Genomic DNA, 25848 nt, shown 5'->3' with positions numbered 1-25848 from the left:
AAGGCCTACATTCAAACTCAGTGCCTCTTTGCTTGACATCATGGGAAAATCAAAAGAAATCAGCCAAGACCTCAGAAAAACATTGTAGACCTCCACAAGTCTGGCTCATCCTTGGGAGCAATCTCCAAATACCTGAAGGTACCACAATCATCTGTACAAACAATAGTACGCAAGTATAAACACCATGGGACCACGCAGCTGTCAAACTGCTCGGGAAGGAGACGCGTTCTGTCTCCTACAGATGAATGTACTTTGGTGCGAAAAGTGCAAATCAATCCCAGAACAACCGCAAATTACCTTGTGAAGATGCTGGAAGAAACAGGTACAAAAGTATCTATTTCCACAGTAAACAAGTCCTATATCAACATAACCTGAAAGGCAGCTTAGCAAAGAAGCCAGTGCTCCAAAACCGACATAAAAATCCAGACTCCGGTTTGCAACTGCAAATGGGGACAAAGATTGTACTTTTTGGAGAAATATCCTCTGGTCTGATGAAACAAAAATAGAACTGTTTGGCCATAATGACCGTCGTTATGTTTGGAGGAAAAGGGGGAGGCTTGCAAGCCGAAGAACAGCAGCCCAACCATAAAGCACGGGGGTGGCAGCATCATGATGTGGGGGTGCTTTGCTGCAGGAGGTACTGGTGCACTTCACAAAATAGATGGCATCGTGAAGCAGGAAAATTATGTGGATATATTGAAGCAACATCTCAAGACTTCAGTCAGGAGTTAAAGTTTGCTCGCAAATTGGTCTTGCAAATGAACAATGCATACCCCAAACATACTTCCAAAGTTGTGGCAAAATGGTTTAAAGGCAACAAAGTCAAGGTATTGGATTGGCTATCACAAAGACCTGACCTCAATCCTATTGAACATTTGTGGGCAGACACTGAAAAAGTGTGTGCGAGCAAGGAGGCCTACAAACCTGACAGTTACACCAGCTCTGTCAAAATTCACCCATCTTATTGTGGGAAGCTTGTGGAAGGCTACCCGAAACGTTTGACCCAAGTTAAACAATTTAAAGGCAATGCTACCAAATACTAATTGCCACGGCTACAACCCCGGACGCCCTGGGACATTTTTCCCCCGCACCAAGATTATTAGCCCCTCTGCTGTTATTGGTTATTATTATTAGTTATTATTAGCCCCTTTAACAACAGCTGGTGCCCGAAATCTAAGGAAGTCTCTAGATTTTGCAGAGTACAATGTGATAAAATGCAGGCATCACTACTTGCCTCGAGAGGTTTCAGCTATACTTTTGTGGCTGTTTATTTACCACCACAGACAGATGCTGGCACAAACACCGCACTCAGTCAGCTGAATAAGGAAAAAAGCCAAAAGGAAACAACGACCCAGAGGCAGCGCTCCTAGTGGCCGGAGACTTTAGTGCAGGGAAACTGAAATCAGTTCTACCAAATTTCTACCAACATGTTAAATGTGCAACCAGAGGGAAAAAATGTCTAGATCACCTGTACTCCACACACAGAGATGCATACAAAGCTCTCCCTCTCCCTCCATTTGGTAAATCCGACCACAACTCTATCCTCCTGATTCTTGCTTACAAGCAAAAATTAAAGCACAATGCACCAGTGACTCGGTCTATGAAAAAGTGGTCAGATGAAGCTGATGCTAAACTACAGGCCTGTTTTGCTATCACAGACTGGAACATGTTCCTGGATTCTTCCGATGGCATTGAGGAGTACACCACATCAGTCACTGGCTTTATCAATAAGTGCATCGAGGACGTCGTCCCCACAGTGATTGTACGTACATACCCCAACCAGAAGCCATGGATTACAGGCAACATTCGCACTGAGCTATAGGGTAGAGCTGCCACTTTCAAGGTGTGGGACTCTAACCCAGAAGCTTACAAGAAATCATGCTATGCCCTGCGAGGAACCATTAAACAGGCAAAGCGTCAATACAGGGCTAAGATTGAATCATACTACACCGGCTCCGACGCTCGTCTTATGTGGCAGGGCTTGCAAAGTATTACAGACTACAAAGGAAGCATAGCCGCGAGCTGCCCAGTGACATGAGCCTACCAGACGGGCTAAATCACTTCTATGCTCGCTTCGAGGCAAGCAACACTGAGGCATGCATGAAAGCATCAGCTGTTCCAGACGACTGTGTGATCACCCTCTCCTTGCCGACGTGAGTAAGACCTTTAAACATGTCAACATACACAAGGCAGCGGGGCCAGATGGATTACAAGGAAGTAGGCTCCAGTCATGTGCTGACCAACTGGCAGGTGTCTTTACTGACATTTTCAATATGTCATCCTCAAAAGGTTCTACTGCTGCAACATCGAGAGCATTCTGACTGGTTGCATCACTGCCTGATATGGCAATTGCTCAGCCTTCGACCGCAAGGCATTACAGAGGGTAGTGCGTACGGCCCAGTACATCACTGGGGCTAAGCTGCCTGCCATCCAGGACCACTACACCAGGCGGTGTCAGAGGAAGGCCCTAAAAATTGTCAAAGACCCCAGCCACCCCAGTCATGGACTGTTCTCTGTCCTACCGCATGGCAAGCGGTACCGGAGTGCCAAGTCTAGGACAAAAAGGCTTCTCAACAGTTTTTACCCCCAAGCCATAAGACTCCTGAACACGTAATCAAATGGCTACCCAGACTATTTGCATTGTGTGCCTCCCCCAACCCCTCTTTTACACTACTGCTACTCTCTGTTCATCATATATGCATAGTCACTTTAACCATATCTACATGTACATGCATGGGGGGGGTACTGTCATGCCCTGATCTGTTTCACTTGTGCTCGTCTCCACCCCCCTCCAGGTGTCGTCCCATCTTCCCCACTTATCCCCTGGGTATTTGTCTGCGTTTTCTGTCTGTGCCAGTTAGTCTTGTTTGTTCAAACTACCAGTGTTTTGTGTCTCAGCTCCTGCTTTTTCCAGTCTCTCTTTTCTCGACCTCCTGGTTTTGACCCCTGCCTGTCCTGACTCCAAGCCCATCTGCCTGACCTCTCCTGAGCCTGCCTGGTGTCCTGTACCTTTGCCCCTACTCTGGATGATCGACCTCTGCCTGCCTTGACCTGTTGTTTGCCTGCCCCGGTTGTTACAATAAACATTGTTACTTCTATACAGTCTGTACTTGGGTCTTACCTGAAACCTGATGCAGAGACTTGAAACAGAATTCATTAAGTTTTACATTTTTTATTCTAGTTCTCTTCTGTGGTATTTAATATTTTATTTTACTTTATTTTAAAACAATGTTTTAGTCTAAACTTGTGGGTTCCTCCTATGCCTTTTGTGTGATATGAACATGTAAATTACTTGCCATGCAGAATGCATCATATACAACACCAACTTGAATAGGTACTGATGTGATAATGGACTGGAGGGCAGACAAGATTTCTAAAAGTCTGGGGAACTTCCTTGAATACTTAGTCTTGTTCCAGCTATATGTTCAGTCACATCTGGATATGCTGTTCCAATCATTATACTGTATGTTTAAACTGTCAGCTGACGCACTGACCACATGTTAGTAACATACCACAAGCTCAACTCGCTCTGCAGAAAGGCTCACTGAAATCTCTCTACTCTGCTTGCCATAAATTAGCATTCTAAGAATATTGTTGTTAAAATGATAGACATTTCTTAAAGTAACCCTGTTGAATTTATACAACATTATATCAACTATAAAATAAAACAACAATAGACTGGGCAGCACCTCCTACTGGAGTTGATCTTTCTGCAACAATTAATTTGAGTTTTAACCAAACCCTGCTTAGGGTTGATATTTGTCACTGACTACTACTAATGTGCTATCGTGAGAATGATTATTGAGACAGAGCAAATTAAATGTAACCATACTTTATAAGTCATATATTATCACTGATGCTATTTAGGCCTATATAGCGTTTGCAAAGTCATCAAAAGCTATTGTTTTAATTCAATCTAGGCTTCAACTAAAAATAGACAACACATAACGGCCTAGGGTTTGAAGCTTTGGTTGATTTCAAATTGAATCTTTAAGTTAATTATGTTGGATTCACGTCTCCATCTCAACCAAAAATCAAAAAATAAGAATAAGAATAGATCAAATCAAACTTTGAGATTTTCTTTCATTTAGATTTTTGTTTGAGATGGAGATGTAAATCCAACAAATAAATTATTAATTAATAATTAATCATTGATATGCTGTAGTCACATTCTTGGCTGAGATGGAGACGTTTCCTGTAGTCCATGATCAAACCCCATTTCAAATTTGCTTGGATAATGACATCATCCTCTTTGGTCTTGACTGGCCTGTATGTGATTGCTCCAGCAGCTTTAAAAATATTTTATATATATTTATATATTATTTTCTGGTGGGGAGAAGGATCCTTCTCAAGACACAGGCTCAGGAGTGCACACTCACTGCACACAAGCTAGCAAGCCAAGCAATCCACAGCTGGTAAGAGTTGGTCTGCTAGCTGTTAAGAAGCAGTTGGCTAATGTTAGCATTCTAACATTAGCTATCACGGCTTCTTTAGCTAGCTGACTAGCCAACAAGAAAGCAAGTCAAAGTATATCCCCCACACAACATCCATCTCACCATTACTTTCTATTTTAAATCCTGTAGTTTGTAGCTAAAAGTTCTATGACGAGGAAACCTAGTTGGCTTTTGTTGAATGAAATAGGTAGCAGCAGTAGCTAGCAGTGTTGGAGGAGCTACTCTTAAAACATAGTGTACCAAGCTAACAATTATTTCACACTGGAAGAAGTTAGGCTACACTGAAGCTAACCTTCAGAAAAATCAAATATAGTTTAATTAATAATAAATACATTTACTTTGAAAAAGTAGTTCACTACATCCAAACTACTTAATGAAAAATGATAATATGTACATCTGAAATGTCATAGACTACAAATTGGAAAAGAATAGATCACTTTGGGGTCATATGTAATTTAGCCTATTAAACACAAAAATGATGTTTCAAGTGAGAATTAGGCAGGTCATATTTTATTTGATTTTAGTCAAAAAAGTATTGTGCAGTTCAAATAGTTAGCAATACTGCTACATGACAAAGTAATTAAGTAATAAACTACTGAAAACATGACCTAGATTTGATTTTAGTTCAACTACTACCAAGCTACTGCAAAATGTAGATAAATTACTTGTGGAACTACATGTACACTGTACAAAAATATAAATGAAACATGTAAAGTGTTGGTCCCATGTTTCTTGTGCTGAAATAAAATATTATTAATATAATGTTCCACTAGGGCTGTTGACAGAGAATTGAATGTTAATTTCTCTACCATAAGCTGCCTTCAAAGTCGTTTTAGAGAATTTGGCAGTATGGAACTACGCCAGCCGAGGATCTCCACATCCAGCATCTTCACCTGCAGGATCGTCTGAGATCAGCCACCAGGATAGCTGATGAAACTAGGAAAAGGTTGTCGCTGAAAAATTTTTGCTTTGGGGAGGGTTGGGTGTTTTTCTGTTGAAATTACTGAAAAGTCTTACAGTTTAGAATCACATGGTTTATCCTCTCTCTGTGAGTTCTGGACAAAGGTTGACTACAAACACAAAGTTGCCAATGTCTTTGCAATTGATACAAACAATTTACCACTGAACGATAAAATACAAACGCAACAATTTCAAAGATTTTGCTGAGTTACAGTTTATGTTTTTATAAGAAAATCAAATCATCCAATTTATATAAATCATCCAATTTAAATGAATAAATAATACATAAATAATATAACAAACATAAAATCAATAATACAGTAGAAAACGTCTATATACAACATGTGCAAATGAGTAAAGATACGGGAGGTAAGGCATTAAATAGGCCATGGTGGCGAAGTAATTACAATATAGCAATTAAACACTGGAATGAAAGAATGGGCAGAAGATGAATGTGCAAGTAGAGATATTGGGGTGCAAAGGAGCAAGATAAAAAGTAAATACTGTCAGGATTTGGCCAGGGTTGTTCCGGTTTTTGGTCACTAGATGCCCCCATTGTGCCTTTTGACCTTTTGTTTTCCCTTGATCCCCATTATTATTTGCACCTGTGCCTCGTTTCCCCTGATTGTATTTAAACCCTTTGTTTTACTCAGTTCTTTGCTCTGTGTTTGTATGTTAGCACCCAGCCCTAGTACTCTGTGAGCTCTTGTTGATCCCGGTGGACGCTCTTGTGGAGTTCTGTTTTTTGTTCTTGTTTGTTTGTTTTTGAGTATCTTTTGAGGCTTTTTGTGCTGTGCCTTCCACCTTGTGGATTTGCCTTTTTGTCTTGGAGGATTGCCTTTGTTCTTGTGGAATTCCTTTTGTGGTTGTGGAGTTACATGTTTTCCTGAACTTCACGTTCTGCTGACTATTTGTGGCTCAGTTGGTTTAGTGACTGTTTCTCACTCCGGAGACCCGGGTTCGTAACTGGGTCCTGACAAATACAGTATGGGGATGAGGTAATTGGATTGGCTATTTACAGATGGTCAGGTGCAGTGATCTGTGAGCTGCTCTGACAGCTGGTGTTTAAAGCTAGTGGGGAAAATGAGAGTCTCCAGCTTTAGTGATTTTTGCAGTTCGTTCCAGCAAAGAAATGGAAGGAGAGGCAGCCAAAGGAAGAATTTGCTTTGGGGGTGACCAGTGAGATATACCTGCAGGAGTGCGTGCTATGGGTGGGTGCTGATATAGTGACCAGTGAGCTGAGATAAGGCAGGGCTTTACCTAGCAGAGACTTGTAGATGACCTGGTGCCAGTGGGTTTGGCGATGAGTATGAAGCGAGGTCCAGCCAACGAGAGTGTACCGGTCGCAGTGGTGGGTAGCATATGGGGCTTTGGTGACAAAACGGATGGCACTGTGTTAGACTGCATCCAATTTGTTGACTAGAGGGTGGGAGGCTATTTTGTAAATGACATCGCCGAAGTTGAGGATCGGTAGGAGGTTCAGTTTAACAAAGGTATGTTTGGCAGCATGAGTAAAGGATGCTTTGTTGCAAAATAGGAAGCCGATTCTAGATTTAATTTAGGATTGGAGATGTTTAATGTGAGTCTGGAAGGAGAGTTTACAGTCTAACCAGACACTTAGGTATTTGTAGTTGTCCACATATTCTAAGTCAGAACCGTCCAGAGTAGTGATGCTGGACGGGTGGGCAGGTGCGGGCAGCGATCGGTTGAAGAGCATGCATTTAGTTTTACTTGCATTTAAGAGCAGTTAGAGGCCATGGAAGGAGAGTTGTATGGCATTGAAGCTCTTCTGGAGGTTAGTTAACACAGTGTCCAAAGAAGGGCCAGAGTTGTACAGAATGGTGTCATCTGCGTAGAGGTGGATCAAAGAATCACCAGCAGCAAGAGCAGCATCCGTAATGTATACAGAGAAGAGAGTCGGAATTGAACCCTGTGGCCCGCCCATAGAGACTGCCAGAGGTCCGGACAACAGGCCCTCTGATTTGACACACTGAACTCTATCAGAGAAGTAGTTGGTGAACCAGGCGAGGCAATCATTTGAGACACCAAGGCTGTTGAGTCTACCAATAAGAATGTTGTGAATGACAGAGTCGAAAGCCTTGGCCAGGTCGATGAATACTGCTGCACAGTAATGTCTCTTATCGATGGCGGTTATGATATTGTTTAGGACCTTGAGCGTGGCTGAGGTGCACCCATGACCAGCTCTGAAACCAGATTGCATAGCGGAGAAGGTAAAGTTGGATTCGAAATGGTTGGTAATCTCTTTGTTAACTTGGCTTTCGAAGACCTTAGAAAGGCGGGGTAGGATAGATATAGGTCTGTAACAGTTTGAGTCTAGAGTGTCTCCCCCTTTGAAGAGGGGGATGACCACGGCAGCTTTCAATCTATGGGAATCTCAGACGATACGAAAGAGAGGTTGACAGGCTAGTATTAGGGCTTGCAACAATTTCGGCAGATCATTTTAGAAAGAGAGGGTCCAGATTGTCTAGCCCAGCTGATTTGTAGGGGTCCAGATTTTGCAGCTCTTTCAGAACATAAGCTATCTGGATTTGGGTGAAGGAGAAATGGGGAGGCTTGGGCGAGTTGCTGTGGGGGGTGAAGTTTGAAAACAGCAGAGGTGTATTTGGTGGGCAAGTTGGTTAGGGGTGATATCTATGAGGGTGCCCGTGTTTACGAATTTGGGGTTGTACCTGGTGGGTTCATTGATAGTTTGTGTGAGATTGAGGGCATCGAGCTTAGATTGTAGGATGGCCTGGGTGTTAAGAACAAATTGTTATTTACAATGACGGCCTACCCCTGCCAAACCCAGACGACACTGGGCCAATTGTGCACCGCCCTATGGAACTCCCAACAGATGTGATGCAGCCTGGATTTGTACCAGGGACTCTTGCACTAGATGCAGTGCCTTAGCCCGCAGCTCCTCTCATGAGCCCTACATGTACAAATTACCTGTACCCCTGCACACTGACTCGGTTCCGGTACCCCCTGTATATGGCGTCGTTATTGTTATGTTATTGTGTTACTTTTTTTTTTTTTTTTACTTTACTTTAATTTCTTTTCTTCAATCTTCTTGAACTGCACAGGGCTTATAAGTAAGCATTTCAAGGTAAGGTCTACATTTGTTGTATTCAGCGCATGTGACAAATAAAGTTTGATTTGAATTGATTATGAGTGTGACTGGGCGATAGTCATTTGGGCATGTCACCTTAATTTCTTGGGCAGTGGGACAATGGTGGTTTTCTTGAAGCAGGTGGGGACTACAACCTAGGACTGGGACAGGTTGAAGAGGAGAAGACTCCCATCAGCTGGTCAGCACACACTCTAAGGACACAACCAGGGATGCTATCTGGGCCGGCGGCTTCATGAGTATTCACTCTTGAGAGTTTACCTCAAGTCAGCCTCGGAGAGTGAAAGCACCTGGTCGTCCTGAGCAGTGAGTTTTCCTGTATTGTGTAACAGTTTAACTTTAGTCCGTCCCCTTGCCCCTACCCAGGCTCGAACCAGGGACCCTCTGCACACAGACAACCTTCACCCACGAAGCATCATTACCCATCGCTCCACAAAAGCAGAACAAGGGGAACCACTACTTCAAGGTCTCAGAGCGAGTGACGTCACCGATTGAAACGCTATTAGCGTGCACCGCCGCTAACTAGCTAGCCATTTCACATCGGTTACACTTGCACAGTATTGTTTGCTTCAAAGCAAACATAGAATGTGTTAAGCATATCTGGGAGAGAGGCGCCGGTGGGCACCACACAATTGGATTTGCCTATGACATCCTTACAACAGTACAGTACTATTGATTTCCAGTCAAGAAACCACACAATCACATTGCTCTCCATTTCAGCTGTAAAGGCAAGTGTGACAACTGTAAACAAGGCCCTGATTTACGCAAACTTACTCTAATAGCCCACATCCCTCACTCATGTTGAACCACATTTAGGGAAGGTGCTAATGTGATTTTACGGTTACCACAAATTATAGCATTAAGGATTATTGCAGTGAGACAGTTTTTCAAGAAAATGTTCATTTGTCAATTGATTGAGCCATTTACCTTGCTGTTTTGCACACCAGGCTGTCTTATTGATTACAATCAATGTGAGTAACATTCAACATTGCAATTGGTTGAAGCTTAAGCAACACAACTACTGATTACTTTTATTTGCCTCCTTTTGGAAGGATTAATTTAAGGGACACATTAAGACAAAAAAGTCTTGGTTCTTTTATTATGAGTAATGATAAATACGTGTTTGTTACTGATTACTGAATCTATCTCTGTGAGGAGACTGGCCTTGGCAGGCTTAACAGAGAGGGAGACGGAGAGCGGAGCAGTGTGGATCTCTGTATTTTACTTGGTTAGAGGGGGACTGCAGGTATTGATTACTGTTGGGCTGGGATTAGATAATGTTGATCTAAGCTCTTTGACGAGTGAAATGCTGCATGGATTTTTTTTCGCCTTAAAGCCCCCCAGCCTCTCCTCTCCTGGTGCTTTGACTTGGTAGGAGAGGGAATGGAGGGAGCCTGTCTCCTAGCTTTGCAGTCAGAGTGAAAGACTGATGTGGTGCTCATACACTCCTCAATAATGCCTGAAGAAGAAATGTCAGGTATGGAGATGGAGAAGAAGAGAGGTCAAGGAGCAAACACACATAGCTTTCTTTGTGCTTTAAGGGTATGTTCCAAGCATTCGACTCTACTGCCAAGGGACTGGACTACAAATGTAGGACCTTACTTTGATCACTCTTATTGCTGAAAACCCATATGAGCTTTGTGATTTACATAAATTCACTGAGAACCCACACTAACATACGGTTGGTTATATTAAGAGTATTGCACATTTCATGTAGCCTACTTTTGACCAGCAAACAGGATAAGCACTGATCAAGCAACATTATGAACTAAGAATTTAAATCCTGTTGCTGCAGGATTATTTTGCTGTGGCAATATAGGTCAAATTAAGATCCTACATGTGTACAACTCTCTTGAAAACAATAATACTCTATAAAATTATTGATATGAGAAAAAGCTTATTTTCTATACTCAACAAAAATATAAACCCAACATTCAACAATTTGAATGATTTTACTGAGTTACAGTTAATTTATGGAAATCAGTAACTTTAAATAAATTCATTAATCCCTGATATATGGATTTCACATGACTGGTCAGGGGTGCAGCCATGGGTGGGCCTTGGAGGGCATAGCCCCTCCCACTTGGCAGCCAGGCCCACCCACTTAGTTTTTTTACCCACAAAAGGGCTTTATTACAGACAGAAATATTTCTCAGCACCCCCCCTCAGACGATCACGCAGGTGAAGAAGCCAGTCCTGGGCTGGTGTGGTTACACGGTGTCTGCAGTTGTGAAGCCGGTTGGACGCACTGCCAAATTGGAGGCAGCTTATGGTCGACAAATGAACATTCATATCTCTGGCAACAGCACTGGTGGACATTCCTACAGTCAGCATGCCAAGACATCTGTGGCATTGTGTTGTGTGACAAAACTGCATATTTTAGAGTGGCCTTTTATTGTTCCCAGCACAAGGTAAGCCTGTGTAATGACCATGCTGTTTAATCAGCTTCTTGATATGCCACACCTGTCAAGTCGATGGATTATCTTGGTAAAGATGCTCACTAAAAACAAATGTGCTTTTTGTGCGTATGCAACATTTCAGTTTTTTTTATTTCAGCTCATTGGACCCAACATTGGACCAACTGACTTAACATGTTGCTTTTATATTTTAGTTCAGTGTAAAACAGCCTTGTTCCTTATCTTGACATTTATGTAGATCATTCAGTCATTTATTATAGATGCCTAATGTGTTTCTGTCCATCATACTCAATTGATCTGGATTAAAATAAACATTATCCCACTTCAAAACTGCAGCAACACTTAAAAACAAATGAGGAATGACGTGGATATTTACAGCTCATGCTCCTAGTAATAATTACGGCTCAGCAAGTTAATCAGAGGAAAACAAGCAGCTTGAAGGACCCCTCCTGCTGAGCAGCAGCATGTCTACCCTGTTCATCTATAACGCCTCAATCACACCAACAGCATTAATCCGTTTTGATACACCAGAAGTACATTCCTTTCCAATGCAACGATGCATTTGCCTTGCAGCATTGCATTGCAGAAGCAGTTGCAGTGCATTCTCTGTGGTGCATATGTTGGATTTACAAAACGTACTGTATGCATCAGAATGTATGTGTAGACGGGTTGACAGAAATGTTAGAAGGTGAATGTTGAACTTTGTTGCACACACCCAGATGATGCTGCACACCGTTTGGCACAATGCCGCTGTTGGAGTGATCGAGGGGCAACAAGCTGTAGGCAGATGCAAGATTCAGTGTTGCGGGGCCATTTTTTCATCACAAAAGGGGTGGCTCCTTGTAATACGCATTCAACATACTTTTTTATTACCTTAAAATGTTGACATGCTTATCATTCTTTCCACAGCTGTGGGGGCAGTGTTGTTGCTTGGTTCCTTGATCTGATCAATAGGCTATACAGGCTATTCATCAAAGTAGCCTATTTTGCGTTAGCAACCAAAGGTAATCTCAGTGACTGTTCAAACAGTAAATCAAACAGCAAGAATACACCCCAAAAGGTATGGTATTGCAGATGGCATAGCCCTTGTTCCGTATGTTCTACGGTGCACCTTCTGTATGCATGATATCAGCTCATTGGTTAATGGGCGTGCCATGTTTAGGTTAGCAAGTTGTCTAGTTTTTCCCACAGTAGTTGAAGGTTTGCTCGTATGCTCATTGCATGGACATCGTCCTGTGCCAGAGCAAGAGCGCCTAGACATAGACTGTGTTGTCACCATTTGTAGAAGATCTACTGAATGCCAATATCTTCATGTGAATTCCCATCATCATCATACCTGTATCAGCTGAGAAGATCCTTCAGTAAACGTCCACCAAATGTGAGTCATTCTTGTCATGGCCAGTCTTTACCCACGCATCAGTAACTAGGAACAACTATATAACAGTAACATGACAAATTGTCAGAAGTGTAATTTCAAAAGTGCTTCAAACTCTGTAAAGTAATCTAAAAATAAACTTGGACATTGCTTGACATAAAATAATACAAACGGGTGAGGGAAAAGTGGATCTGTCGTTAGCTAGCTACTGAGTTTGTACCAGTGATCATACACTGTTTACCAGGGGGCAGGGCTACCGACGTTAAGGCTAATCTGAAGATGGTGCTGGCGAAAGCTAAAACTGGCGAGTGTAGAGAGTAAGCCAACCGCAACATAGCTTCAGTGTGTAAATCAGCTAGAAAGATGTGTCGGCATCGAGTAATTGTCTCTGGCCCCTTCCCAGTTAGGGGGAGTGATGAGCTCTACAGCAGTCTCACAACTCAATCGCTGGTTAAACTGTTTTCTGCCCCTCCCAAAAGATAGAATTTGAAGATAATTGGCCCTCTTTTGGGACTCACCCACAAACAGGACCAAGCCTGACCTGCTGAGGAGTGACGGACTCCATCCTAGCTGGAGGGGTGCTCTCATCTTATCTACCAACATAGACAGGGCTCTAACTCCTCTAGCTCCACAATGTTAGCCAGCCTGCCAGCATAGTGGAGTCTGCCACTAGCACAGTCAGTCTAGTCAGCTCAGCTATCCCCATTGAGACCGTGTCTGTGCCTCGACCTAGGTTGGGCAAAACTAAACATAGCGGTAATCTGCTCAGACCCCAACCAAGGAACATCAAAAGTCGTGCTCTAAATTCACAGACAACACAAAGATTCATTGATGCTCTTCCAGACTCCCTCTACCTACCCAAGGACGCCAGACGACAAAAATCCGTTAACCACCTAACTGAGGATCTCAATTTAACCTTGCGCAATACCCTAGATGCAGTTGCACCCCTAAAAACTAAAAAAAATGTATCATAAGAAACTAGCTCCCTGGTACACAAAAAATACCCGAGCTCTGAAGCAAGCTTCCAGAAAATTGGAACGGAAATGGCGCCACACCAAACTGGAAGTCTTCCGACTAGCTTGGAAGGACGGTACCGTGCAGTACCGAAGAGCCCTTACTGTTGCTCGATCATCCTATTTTTCTAACTTAATTGAGGAAAATAAGAACAATCGGAAATTCCTTTTTGATACTGTGGCAAAGCTAACTAAAAAGCAGCATTCCCCAAGAGAGGATGACTTTCACTTTAGCAGTGATAAATTCATGAACTTCTTTGAGGAAAAGATTATGATTATTAGAAAGCAAATTACGGACTCCTCTTTAAACCTGCGTATTCCTCCAAACCTCAGTTGTCCTGAGTCTGCACAACTCTGCCAGGACCTAGGATCAAGAGAGATGCTCAAGTGTTTTAGTACTATATCTCTTGACACAATGATGAAAATAATCATGGCCTCTAAACCTTCAAGCTGTATACTGGACCCTATTCCAACTAAACTACTGAAAGAGCTGCTTCCTGTGCTTGGCCCTCCTATGTTGAACATAATAAACGGCTTTCTATCCACTGGATGTGTACCAAACTCACTAAAAGTGGCAGTAATAAAGCCTCTCTTGAAAAAGCCAAACCTTGACCCAGAAAATATAAAAAACTATCGGCCTATATCGAATCTTCCATTCCTCTCAAAAATTTTAGAGAAGGCTGTTGCGCAGCAACTCACTGCCTTCCTGAAGAAAAACAATGTATACGAAATGCTTCAGTCTGGTTTTAGACTCCATCATAGCACTGAGACGGCACTTGTGAAGGTGGTAAATTACATTTTAATGGCATCGGACCGAGGCTCTGCATCTGTCCTTGTGCTCCTAGAACTTAGTGCTGCTTTTGATACCATCGATCACCACATTCTTTTGGAGAGATTGGAAACCCAAATTGGTCTACACGGACATGTTCTGGCCTGGTTTAGGTCTTATCTGTCGGAAGGATATCAGTTTGTCTCTGAATGGTTTGTCCTCTGACAAATCAACTGTACATTTCGGTGTTCCTCAAGGTTCTGTTTTAGGACCACTATTGTTTTCACTATATATTTTACCTCTTGGGGATGTTATTCGAAAACATCATGTAAACTTTCACTGCTATACGGATGACACACAGCTGTACATTTCAATGAAACATGGTGAAGCCCCAAAATTGCCCTCGCTAGAAGCATGTGTTTCAGACATAAGGAAGTGGATGGCTGCAAACGTTCTACTATTAAACTCGGACAAAACAGAGATGCTTGTTCTAGGTCCCAAGAAACAAAGAGATCTTCTGTTGAATCTGACAATTAATCTTAATGGTTGTACAGTCGTCTCAAATAAAACTGTGAAGGACCTCGGCGTTACTCTGGACCCTGATCTCTCTTTTGAAGAACCTATCAAGACCATTTCGAGGACAGCTTTTTTCCATCTACGTAACATTGCAAAAATCAGAAACTTTCTGCCCAAAAATGATGCAAAAAAATTAATCCATGCTTTTGTCACTTCTAGGTTAGACTACTGCAATGCTCTATTTTCCGGCTACCCGGATAAAGCACTAAATAAACTTCAGTTAGTGCTAAATACGGCTGCTAGAATCCTGACTAGAACCAAAAAATGTGCTCATATTACTCCAGTGCTAGCCTCTCTACACTGGCTTCCTGTCAAAGCAAGGGCTGATTTCAAGGTTTTACTGCTGACCTACAAAGCATTACATGGGCTTGCTCCTACCTACCTCTCTGATTTGGTCCTGCCGTACATACCTACACGTACGCTACGGTCACAAGACGCAGGCCTTCTAATTGTCCCTAGAATTTCTAAGCAAACAGCTGGAGGCAGGGCTTTCTCCTATAGAGCTCCATTTTTATGGAACGGTCTGCCTACCCATGTGAGAGATGCAGACTCGGTCTCAACCTTTAAGTCTTTACTGAAGACTCATCTCTTCAGTGGGTCATAGGATTGAGTGTAGTCTGGCCCAGGAGTGTGAAGGTGAATGGAAAGGCTCTGGAGCAACGAACCGCCCTTGCTGTCTCTGCCTGGCTGGTTCCCCTCTCTCCACTAGGATTCTCTGCCTCTAACCCTATTACAGGGGCTGAGTGTCACTGGCTTACTGGTGTTCTTCCATGCCGTCCCTGGGAGGGGTGCGTCACTTGAGTGGGTTGAGTCACTGATGTGATCTTCCTGTCTGGGTTGGCGCCTCCCCCCTTGGGTTGTGCCGTGGCGGAGATCTTTGTGGGCTATACTCGGCCTTGTCTCAGGATGGTAAATTGGTGGTTGAAGATATCCCTCGAGTGGTGTGGGGGCTGTGCTTTGGCAAAGTGGGTGGGGTTATATCCTTCCTGTTTGACCCTGTCCAATGGTATCATCGGATGGGGCCACAGTGTCTCCTGACCCCTCCTGTCTCAGCCTCCAGTATATATGCTGCAATAGTTTGTGTCGGGGGGCTAGGGTCAGTTTGTTATATCTGGAGTACTTCTCCTGTCTTATCCGGTGTCCTGTGTGAATTTAAGTATGCTCTCTCTAATTCTCTCTTTCTCTCTTTCTTTCTCTCTGGGAGGACCTGAGCCCTAGGACCTTGCCTCAGGAGTACCTGGCATGATGACTCCTTGCTGTCCCCAGTCCACCTGGCCGTGCTGCTTTTCCAGTTTCAACTGTTCTGCCTGCGGCTATAGAACCCTGACCTGTTCACCAGACCTCCTGTTTTCAACTCTCTAGAGACAGCAGGAGCGGTCGAGATACTCTCAATGATCAGCTATGAAAAGCCAACTGACATTTACTTCTGAGGTGCTGACTTGCTGCACCCTCATCAACTACTGTGCCCATGCTGGTCATTTATGAACATTTGAACATCTTGGCCATGTTCTGTTATAATCTCCACCCGGCCACCCCTCATAGCCTGGGAGTTTTTCCTAGCCACCGTGCTTCTACACCTGCATTGCTTGCTTTTTGGGATTTTAAACTGGGTTTCTGTACAGCACTTTGAGAAATCATCTGATGTAAGAAAGGCTATATAAATACATTTTATTTGATTTAAATTTTATTAGAAAAGTGGAAATTTGTCTAGAGTCCAGATTTGAGATGTTTGGTTCTAACTGCCGTGTCTTTATGAGACGTGGTGTGGGTGAACGGATGATCTCCCCATGTGTGGTTCCCACCTTAAAGCATGGAGAAGGGGGTGTGATGTGTGGGGGTTCTTTGCTGGTGACACTGTCTGTGATTTATTTACAATTCAAGGCACACAACCACCATGGCTACCACAGAATTCTGCAGTGATACACCATCCCATCTGGTTTGTGCTTAGTCTAACATTCATTTGTTTTTCAACAGGACAATGACCCAACACACCTCCAGGCTGTGTAGGGGCTATTCTACCAAGAATGAAATTGATGGAGTGCATCAGATGACTTGGCCTCCACAATCACCTGATCTCAACCCAATTGACATGGTGTGGGATGAGTCGGACCGCAGAGTGAAGGAAAAGCAGCCAACAAGTGCTCAGCATATGTGGGACATCCTTCAAGACTGTTGGAAAAGCATTCCAGGTGAAGCTGGTTATTTCATAGTTTTGATGTCATCACTATTATTCTACAATGTAGAAAATAGTAAAAATAAAGAAAAACCCTTGAATGTGTAGGTGTTCTTAAACTTTTGACCAGTAGTGTATCAAATGGGAAATTTCTATTGAGTTGTGGAGGAAATCAATTGTGCTCTTATGAGACTGTGCTTAGATACAAGAGCAAGAGGAAGACACAAAATGAGAGCAGGCAAGCTGCTCAAGTGTTTGGATTACCTGTCACTGATGACTGCCTGACCAACACCCGATGCTTCTTCATGTGGAGCATCGTAGCCAAACCATTTTTCTGGGTAAGGATGCTCCACTGTAGGCTTCTTGTCAAAGAAGTGGTAGGAGCACACAAAGGGACATTTTGGTGGTTTCTTTAGGTTCAACTCTTTGAGCCAGAGCCGCAAAGACTTTAGGAGGTGGATGCAGGTCGTATGAGGATCCACAGTTACATTCAGATTGACGTATAGGTTGGTGTTGTAAAAACTGCCCGTCTTCGTCCAATTATTGTGACAGCCTCGTACTAAACATATAATGTTTGTCATGTTGATCGATTTTAGGATTTTGTACGGTTCTGTCAGTAAGCTCTCAACTAAAAGTAAAATTGTTTCATGCACTAGCGTCACGTGAATGTTTCCGGAAATAGAAACACAATTAACTCGCCGCGATCCCTGTGACATTCCAGGATAAGGAGATAAGGAGAATAAAAGGCTTCTATAAATAGACATTTTAGGGGTTCCATTTATGAAACAAGCGATATAACCCTTTTTGGTTCCATAAAGGAACCTGGGGAAACAGGCTGTTCTTCATTTCAGCTGAGCTATCATGTCAACACATCTAGACCTTGATCAGCTTCCATACTCATTTGTATAGGCTACCTAAATTACATTAAATATTTTAAATCACTTCTCTAACTTTTCATACACAACCTGTATGGGAAAGTAAATTCCGAGTGAGGTTGGGTTTATGCAGGCCGAATACACCAGTGGCGGTCAGTGGCGTTTAAGATTTTTTTAATGAGAATGGCCTTATTTCTATTACAGCATATTGGATGACTGTTGTTCATATTCCATTTACCCAGCTCTATGTAACGTCAATAGGTTTAGGCTACTACATGGTACTCAAATTTTCCCTATACTCATCAAGAGGTTGCTACAACCTAGCCTATGAACGTAGGTGCACAGGTCAAGGGACATTTTAGTACCCCATAATGACAAAGCAAAAACGTTTTTTTTTAAATACCTTATTTACATAAGTATTCAGACCTATGAGACATGAAATTGAGCTCAGGTGCATCCTGTTTCCATTGATCATCCTTGAGATGTTTCTACAACTTGATTGGAGACCACCTGTGGTAAATTAAGTTGATTGGATATGATTTGAAAAAGGCACACACCTGTCTGTCTATATAATGTCCCTCAGTTAACAGTGCATGTCAGAGTAAAATCCAAGCCTTGAGGTAAAAGGAATTGTCCATAGAGCTCCAAGACAGGACTGTTTCAAGGCACAGATCTGGGTAAATTTATCCAAAAATGTCTGAAGCTTTGAAGGTCCCCAAGAACACAGTGGCCTCCATCATTCTTAAATGGAAGAAGTTTGGCAACAAATTAATAAAACTAAAAAAAGCTTACATAGACTTGGAAGAGATCCAGTGTTGGGTAGCCACAGCCCGCTAGCTAACATTGCATCCCATCGCTGTTTGAGAAGACTAAACTAGCTGCATTCGCTAGCTAAGTAAGTGCTCTCGCTCTCTCTCTCACACACACAGGTCAAATTTGAAATGAAACAACATTTCAACCACGCAATGTACTTTGTATTGAATAAGGATGAAAAATATTTGGAAGGTTTTATGTGGAATTTAACACAATTTCAACATGTACATAGTTCTGATGTATTATGTTGAAATTAGAGTACCTGATAGTCAGGTTAAGTCAATGTATTTCAGTGGAGGTTTTACCCTCATTTAAATGTTTGAAATGAGATGAAAACAAAACAGGTTGATTACTTTTTTCCCACATTGATTCAATGTCACAATACCAGTGTGTGTGCCAGTGGGCAGCCTCCTTTCCTGAAGTTCTCGTACATTGATGAAAGATAGCTGTTAACATGAAGACTTTCCAAACAAGTAAAACGTTTAATCCCCCCTAGATTGCTGTGCTCAAGCCCTGTTTCTAGTGGACTTCATGAAACTCCTAGGCATAAAATGGTCCAGAGACAATCTTGAGACCTTTTATGAATTGATGTCTTTCAGACATTGTTTGAGCAGTGCGACAATTTATTAGTCTGAAAGAAATTCAGCTTTAATTTAACATTCCAGAGAAGCTAGCTGCTTCCATGAATCCAGCAACAATTCAAAAACAAAGAGTCAAACATTGTCAAATGTATTTGGTAAATTTTTAGATCATTTTGTTGATTAGTATTTGGTTATAAAACTATTGCCAATTGTATACTATTCAATTTCATAAGTTTATTCGATCTGAATGTCTTTGTTTTATACCCATTGTTCATATGAAATACTGTAGAGTAGAGTGAATAAAGATGTACATGGATTTTCTCATTCATCTGACATACAGCAGTGCAGTGCTTTCTATGATAATTTAATGCCCTGTACCAGGCAAGACTGGCAGAGCACATCATTGAAATACCCTGCAAAACTATCTCTACTTTGCACAACAATATCTACATCTGACACACTGTTGTGCTTTAATGGCACCCACTAACAGCTGTGTTCAGCTCTCTTCTGTCTGAGCTTGGTGGTGTCCAGGAAGTCAACCAACCCCTTTTGTGTTGCACAGTTGGTTGTGGTGTTAATGTCTGAGCAGGGCTGATTAAACTGGCCCTTGGTGACAAAGGTTAATTCCTATTCCTATCCTGTGTGGAAATAGGGCAGTGTTTTGTTTTACATTATTAAACCTTTTGCCCATTGGGGGGACTGTGATGCGGTCATTTATATTAAGTGTCTTATGAGGAGTAAATCAAGAATTGTCTGACTTAAGTGGTTTAACATATTAATAAACAAAATAATCCTTGCTCACAGGGTTGTTTCTTTTCCAGCACAAGGGAAGCTTGAAATAACTCAACATGCACTGAGGAATGATTTTTTTTCTTTTTTGAGAACTTGCTCTCAACTAGCCTACCTGGTTAAATAAAGGTGAAATAAAAAATAAACAAATAAAAATTTGAGGCAGTCTTCAGCGCATTGAATCTTAACTACTTGACAGAAGGTTATTTTACCCCTAAACAGTTAAAAGGGATATTCTGTTTTTTCTTCCTCCACCATCATGTAACCTCTCTTAGAATTGTGAATTGGGGTGGATGTATTGACCCATTCACGTTAGACGACAACAGACTAACCATAGATGTTTGGGATTGCTGTGCCTCTCATGTCTGAATGCTGAGAAAACAAACTACAAAAATCAGTCTTCAAAAGTTCTGTCCAGACATCAAAGCTATAGTTCATGAATGTCAGTAGGAAGACAATTGCACATTCTGCAAGAGATTATCACAGCAATTTGTCTCAATTGTTTGCAATTATCTTGCTCAGCAGTCAATATGAGTGGGAGTCCCATAATGTTTCAGAATACGGTTCAGCTTCACCTGCAATTCTCAGTAATGCTCGATAATTGCACCCTTTAACAAAAAACAAGTGTATAAAATCAACAAAATGTATACTTTTGAGCCATTGCCAATCATTTTGATTATGCATTTGAGGAAATGAAACTTAAAACAGATGTTGACACCAAATAAAGCCATAGTTAAGGTGTCCCGTGTGATAAGAATGTAATACTTGCCTGTGTGTATTGCCAGTTCTCCCGAGCAAAGTTGCAATGATGAGTGGGAGGAGAGTCAATATTTGTGGACATCTCGGGCCTGTCCTCCTAATGTATTCTGCACTATGAGTATTGTGTCACAATGATAGAAGTTCTAAGGGGATTTACAATTAGTCATGGCCAGGACTGTCTTATCAATTACAGTACCTAATAATAGCATGTCACATGACTCCTGAAAGGGCCCATCCATTTTTCACTGTTGTGATCTTTAAGCCATGAAAAATGGGTTCAAACTGTCCTGCGAGTGAATACATCAGGGGAATCCATAATCTGCTCAGTGACATAGACATTAGCAGGTATTTCATCACACGTCTCCATCTTCCAGCCATTTCACATGATCTGTGAGAGAGATTTCACTTGTGTAACCATGACCCTGAACACTATGATTTGCAATGTCTAGGGTGACTGTTCTTCTAAAAATGTATTTTCAATCTCCAACAGATGATGGCTTGTAGTCTGAGTCACCTTGTGTATCAATGTGAACATTCAAGTAACATTCAGTGCAGGAAAGTGGCAGAATGTAGGATAAAATATAAATATACTGTGCCTTCCAACCGAACTACTCACACTTTATTGTGGAATTGTTCTCATAGGTCTAAGGTATTTTCAAACATTGTATGTGTATGATGAGTAGAAATGTGCATCAGCAGCAGTGCAGACCAGGAGGAGAATTGCTCTTTAGGCAATGTAAATCCCTTTGAAATGTCTGTTTGTTGGGGCTTCAAAGGTGGCAAGAGATAAAAAGGAAAGTAATTGTCTTTCCTTCTACAGTTGCCTAGCCTTGTCTTTGGCATGCTCCCCGCAGCAGGGGATATGTGCACTGTGTGTTAAACAAGGCTTCCCTCCCAATGTCATTGCTGCACAGCCTCCAGGCGTCCAGTGTGGATTGACTGACCTTGGTGGATTGTTCACAGGGTCTCTTTGAATTGAGGATTGTTCTGGCGGATTAGGTTTTTACAGCAGCAGACAGTTGTGTTGGTAGAGACGCATCCCCCCAATCATGCTGACACTACAAAGGGGTTTCATCAAGGGCATGGGGACTTCCCTCTGGGCCACAGGTACCTGCTCTGCTCCAAGCACAATCACACTGGCTTCTGCCATGTTAATAATTCCTCGCTCACTGTTTTTACTGGACTCACATTTCATCTGGGCCTGGTCCTCCTTGTCTATGTGTCTGTAGCACTGTTTTTGGGGAAGACACATTGTCTAATCAAGGTGTGCACATGGTCTCTTTTTCAAATGTGCCCTGTATTATATAACATAAATATACACATTATAGACTACATATATACATGGTGCCTTCAGAAAGTATTCACATCTATTGACTTCTTCCACAGTTTGTTGTGTTATAGCCTGCATTTTTAAAGTGGGTTCAATTTAGATTTGAATTAAGTTTGCAACAAGGCGCTAAAGTAATACTGCAAAAAATGTGGCAAAGCAATACACTTTTTGTCCTGGATACCAACTGTTATGTTTGGGGCAAATCCAAAACAACACATTAGTGAGTACCACTCTCTATATTTTCAAGCATAGTGGTGGCTGCATCACGTTATGATATGCTTGTAACTGGGACTTGGGAGTTTTTCAGGATAAAAAATAGTACAGAATTGCAAGTGTGATTGCAGGGTACCGTGAAAATCTTAGGCTATGAGCTCCAACAGGACTAAGTAAACAAAACAAAAAATAAATAAATAAAAAATATCAATATATATATATAGCACTAAATACATGTCACGGAATTCTAAGAGTGGTGTGTGTAGAGTCAGGCACAGAGAGCAATACTTCCGAAGGATGTGTTTATTTCGCTTGGTCTAGCCAACAATCAGGCAATGACCATAAATCAGGTATGTCTAAAAAAAACAGGAAATAACATGCAACAAATTACGCAGGAGAAAAACAACTTCCCCACTGACAGTAGAATAAGCCCGAACAAAAGCAGGGGGGCACTGGAAGTTTAAATAGAATATTGATGAACCAAAATAATCAAGACAAAACCAACAGAAAAGAAAAAGGGATCGGTGGCAGCTAGTAAACCGGTGACGACGACGGCCCGAGCGCTGCCCGAACAGGGAGAGGAGCCACCTTTGGTGGAAGTCGTGACAATGCATATTACAAAGAAGAGAGTGAATGTTCCTGAGTGTTGCCTGAAATCTGCTTGACAATATATGGCAAGACTTTAAAATGGTGGTAATGATCAACAACCAATTTTACAGAGCTTGAAGAGTTTTGAAAATAATGTGCAAATATTGTATAATCAAGGTGTGCAAAGCTCTTAGAGACTTACACAGAAAGACTCACTGCCAAAAATGATTCTAACATGTATTGACTCAGGGGTGTGAATACTTATGTTTGATATTTCTGTATTTAATTTTCAATTCATTTGTTAGAATTTCTAAACGCAGGTTTTGAGTTTGTCATTATGGGATATTGTGTGTAGATGGGTGAGAAAAAAACATATTTAATCCATTCTGAATTCAGGTTGTCACACAAAATATTGAATAAATCAAGGTGTATGAATACTTTCTGAAGGACCTGTATGCATTTGTGTGTGCATGTATAAAAATAGATATATACAGTACCAGTCAAAGTTTGGACAAACTTACTAATTCAAGGGTTTTTCTTTATTTTTACTATTTTCCACATTGTATAATAATATAGTGAAGACATCAAAACTATGAAATAATCTACAGAATGTTGGTAATAGCCAAATCTTCTGTATGCCACCCCTACCTTGTCACAACACAACTGATTGGCTCAAATACGTGAAATAAATTCCACGTATTAACTTTTAACAAGGCATACCTGTTAATTCAGGTGACTACCCCATGAAGCTGGTTGAGGGAATGCCAAACGTGTTCAAAGCTGTCATCCTTGCAAATTGTAGCTACTTTGAAGAATCTCAAATCTCTAATCTTGATTTGTTTAACACTGTTACTACATGATTCCATATGTCTTATTTCAAAGTTTTGATGTCTTCACTATTATTCTACAATGTAGAAAATAGTTAAAATAAAGAAAGATAAAACCTTGAATGAGTAGGTATGTTGGAACATTTGACTGGTACTGTATATATTAAAATACAAAAACACAGTCATAGAAGCAGTCATGAATTGCATCTAACATTTGACGCATTGTTTAAATTCACTTAGCCTACATTACCATGTTAACTTTCTTGATCTAAATAACCTTTCTGAACATGTCATTATAATATACTGCATGTATGGTGACCAAAACAATCATTTTGTCAACAGATACAGTAAAGGATACACTTTTCTTTGCAGGCTTAGAATTAGCCTGAATACTTTATATACTCACCAAATGCACATGTTTGTGACAAATTGTAAATATCTGAGTAGTCTACAGCCATAATATATATATTTTGAAAATGTACCTGCGCTCCATGTACTGTGTGTCCTTTTGTCCTCCCCTCCTCTAAATCGGTGTGTACCTCTGCAAGTTTAAATGATCCTGTTATGATTCCCCGCACATAGTGTCCTACATAGTATTCCCTAGGAGAGAGATCCACTAAATCAAACAGGGAGATGAAGGGCTCTTCAAATAGATGAGTGGGAGCGGCTTAATTTCTCTCCTAACAAATCATTTGAGAAAACACAGCCGTTTAGGTTCATCTGCATTTTGGCATTCAATCCGACTTTCCAATAATGGTCCATTTGATGCTTGGCTGAATTTAATGGAAAAGGCAGGTCTGTTCATAGCTGACGTAAGTTATCTGTGCTATACCTATGCATTATGATTCACACCAGGTCTCCCTTAACCTATATACATACATTTTATCTTAATGGAGTTTCCTGATTTGAATGATTAAAAGGAAACATTTACTTCAGAATGCTTTATTTCAATTACCATCATACTGAGTTTAGACAGTCTTTCTTTGCATAATGCATTAAAAATGGCATACTAATTATATCATGAATAGGGCTTTTTACCTGACCATGTAACCTGACCAGGAAAAACATAAACCAATATAGGCTGAATAGTTTGTCCCAAGGTCCTTAACATGAGGGTTTGGTATCTCACATGCTGTACACTGAGTATACAAAACATTAAGAACTGCTCTTTCCATGACAGACTGACCAGGAGAAGCTATGATCCCTTATTGACGGCACTTGTTAAATCCACTTCAATCAGTGTAGATGAAGGGGAGGAGACAGGTTAAAGAATGATTTTTAAGCCTTGAGACATGGATTGTGTATGTGTGCCATTCAAAGGATGAATGTGTAAGAAAATAGTTAAATGCCTTTGAATGGGGTATGGTAGTAGGTGCCAGGAGCTCCGGTGTGTGTAAAGAACTGCAACAATGCTGAGTTTTTCATGCTCAACAGTTTCCCTTGTGTACCAAGAATGGTCCACCACCCAAATTACATCCAGAGCAGTGGTGCATTGTACATGTCATTAACCTTTCAAACCAAGACGTTTTTCTGCCAACTTCATCATCCCATCAACTATTTGCAGACATTTCTTTATATATGAACGGTATTGCCTGTGACAAAGCCTCGTCATGATTGGGATAAAGTTCTGTCTACGGCTTACATGCTGACCAAACGGGACATGTGCCTCCGCTTGCGCCATCAGAAGCGAAATATCAAAACAAACTCTGAACCAATTATATTAATTTGGGGACAGGTCGTAAAGAATTTAACATGTTTGGCAATTTAGCTAGCAAGCTAGCTTTCTTTTGCTAGCTAATTTTTCCTGGGATTTAAACATTGGGTTGTTATTTTACCTGAACTGCACAAGGTTCTCTACTCTACTCCATAGATAAAACGGTAAACCAAATTAACTTCTCGTTATATCTCCTCCTCCCTAAAGGCTTCTTTTTCTTCTTTTGACTTTATATGGCGGTTGGCAACCAAATTTACAGTGCATTACTCTTACTACAACCGACAAGTGTGGACATCAGTTCATCTTTCAATCACCCATGTGGTTATATGCTCCTAAAAACCAATGAGGAGATTTGAGAGGCAGGACTTGCAGTGCGTTGAGCATCACAAATCGAATCAACTTCCATTTTAGCGCTTGGCCATGCAGAGGCTCACTGTCGCAACCCGAGCGGTGTGGTCAGCATGTTAGTATGAAATGTAGCCATAATGCTGAGGC

This window comes from Oncorhynchus gorbuscha, linkage group LG01 (genome assembly GCF_021184085.1).
Source record: "Oncorhynchus gorbuscha isolate QuinsamMale2020 ecotype Even-year linkage group LG01, OgorEven_v1.0, whole genome shotgun sequence".
Classification (NCBI taxonomy): Eukaryota; Metazoa; Chordata; class Actinopteri; order Salmoniformes; family Salmonidae; genus Oncorhynchus; species Oncorhynchus gorbuscha.
The sequence above is the reverse complement of the archived record's forward strand: the minus strand, read 5'-3'. Positions refer to the sequence as shown.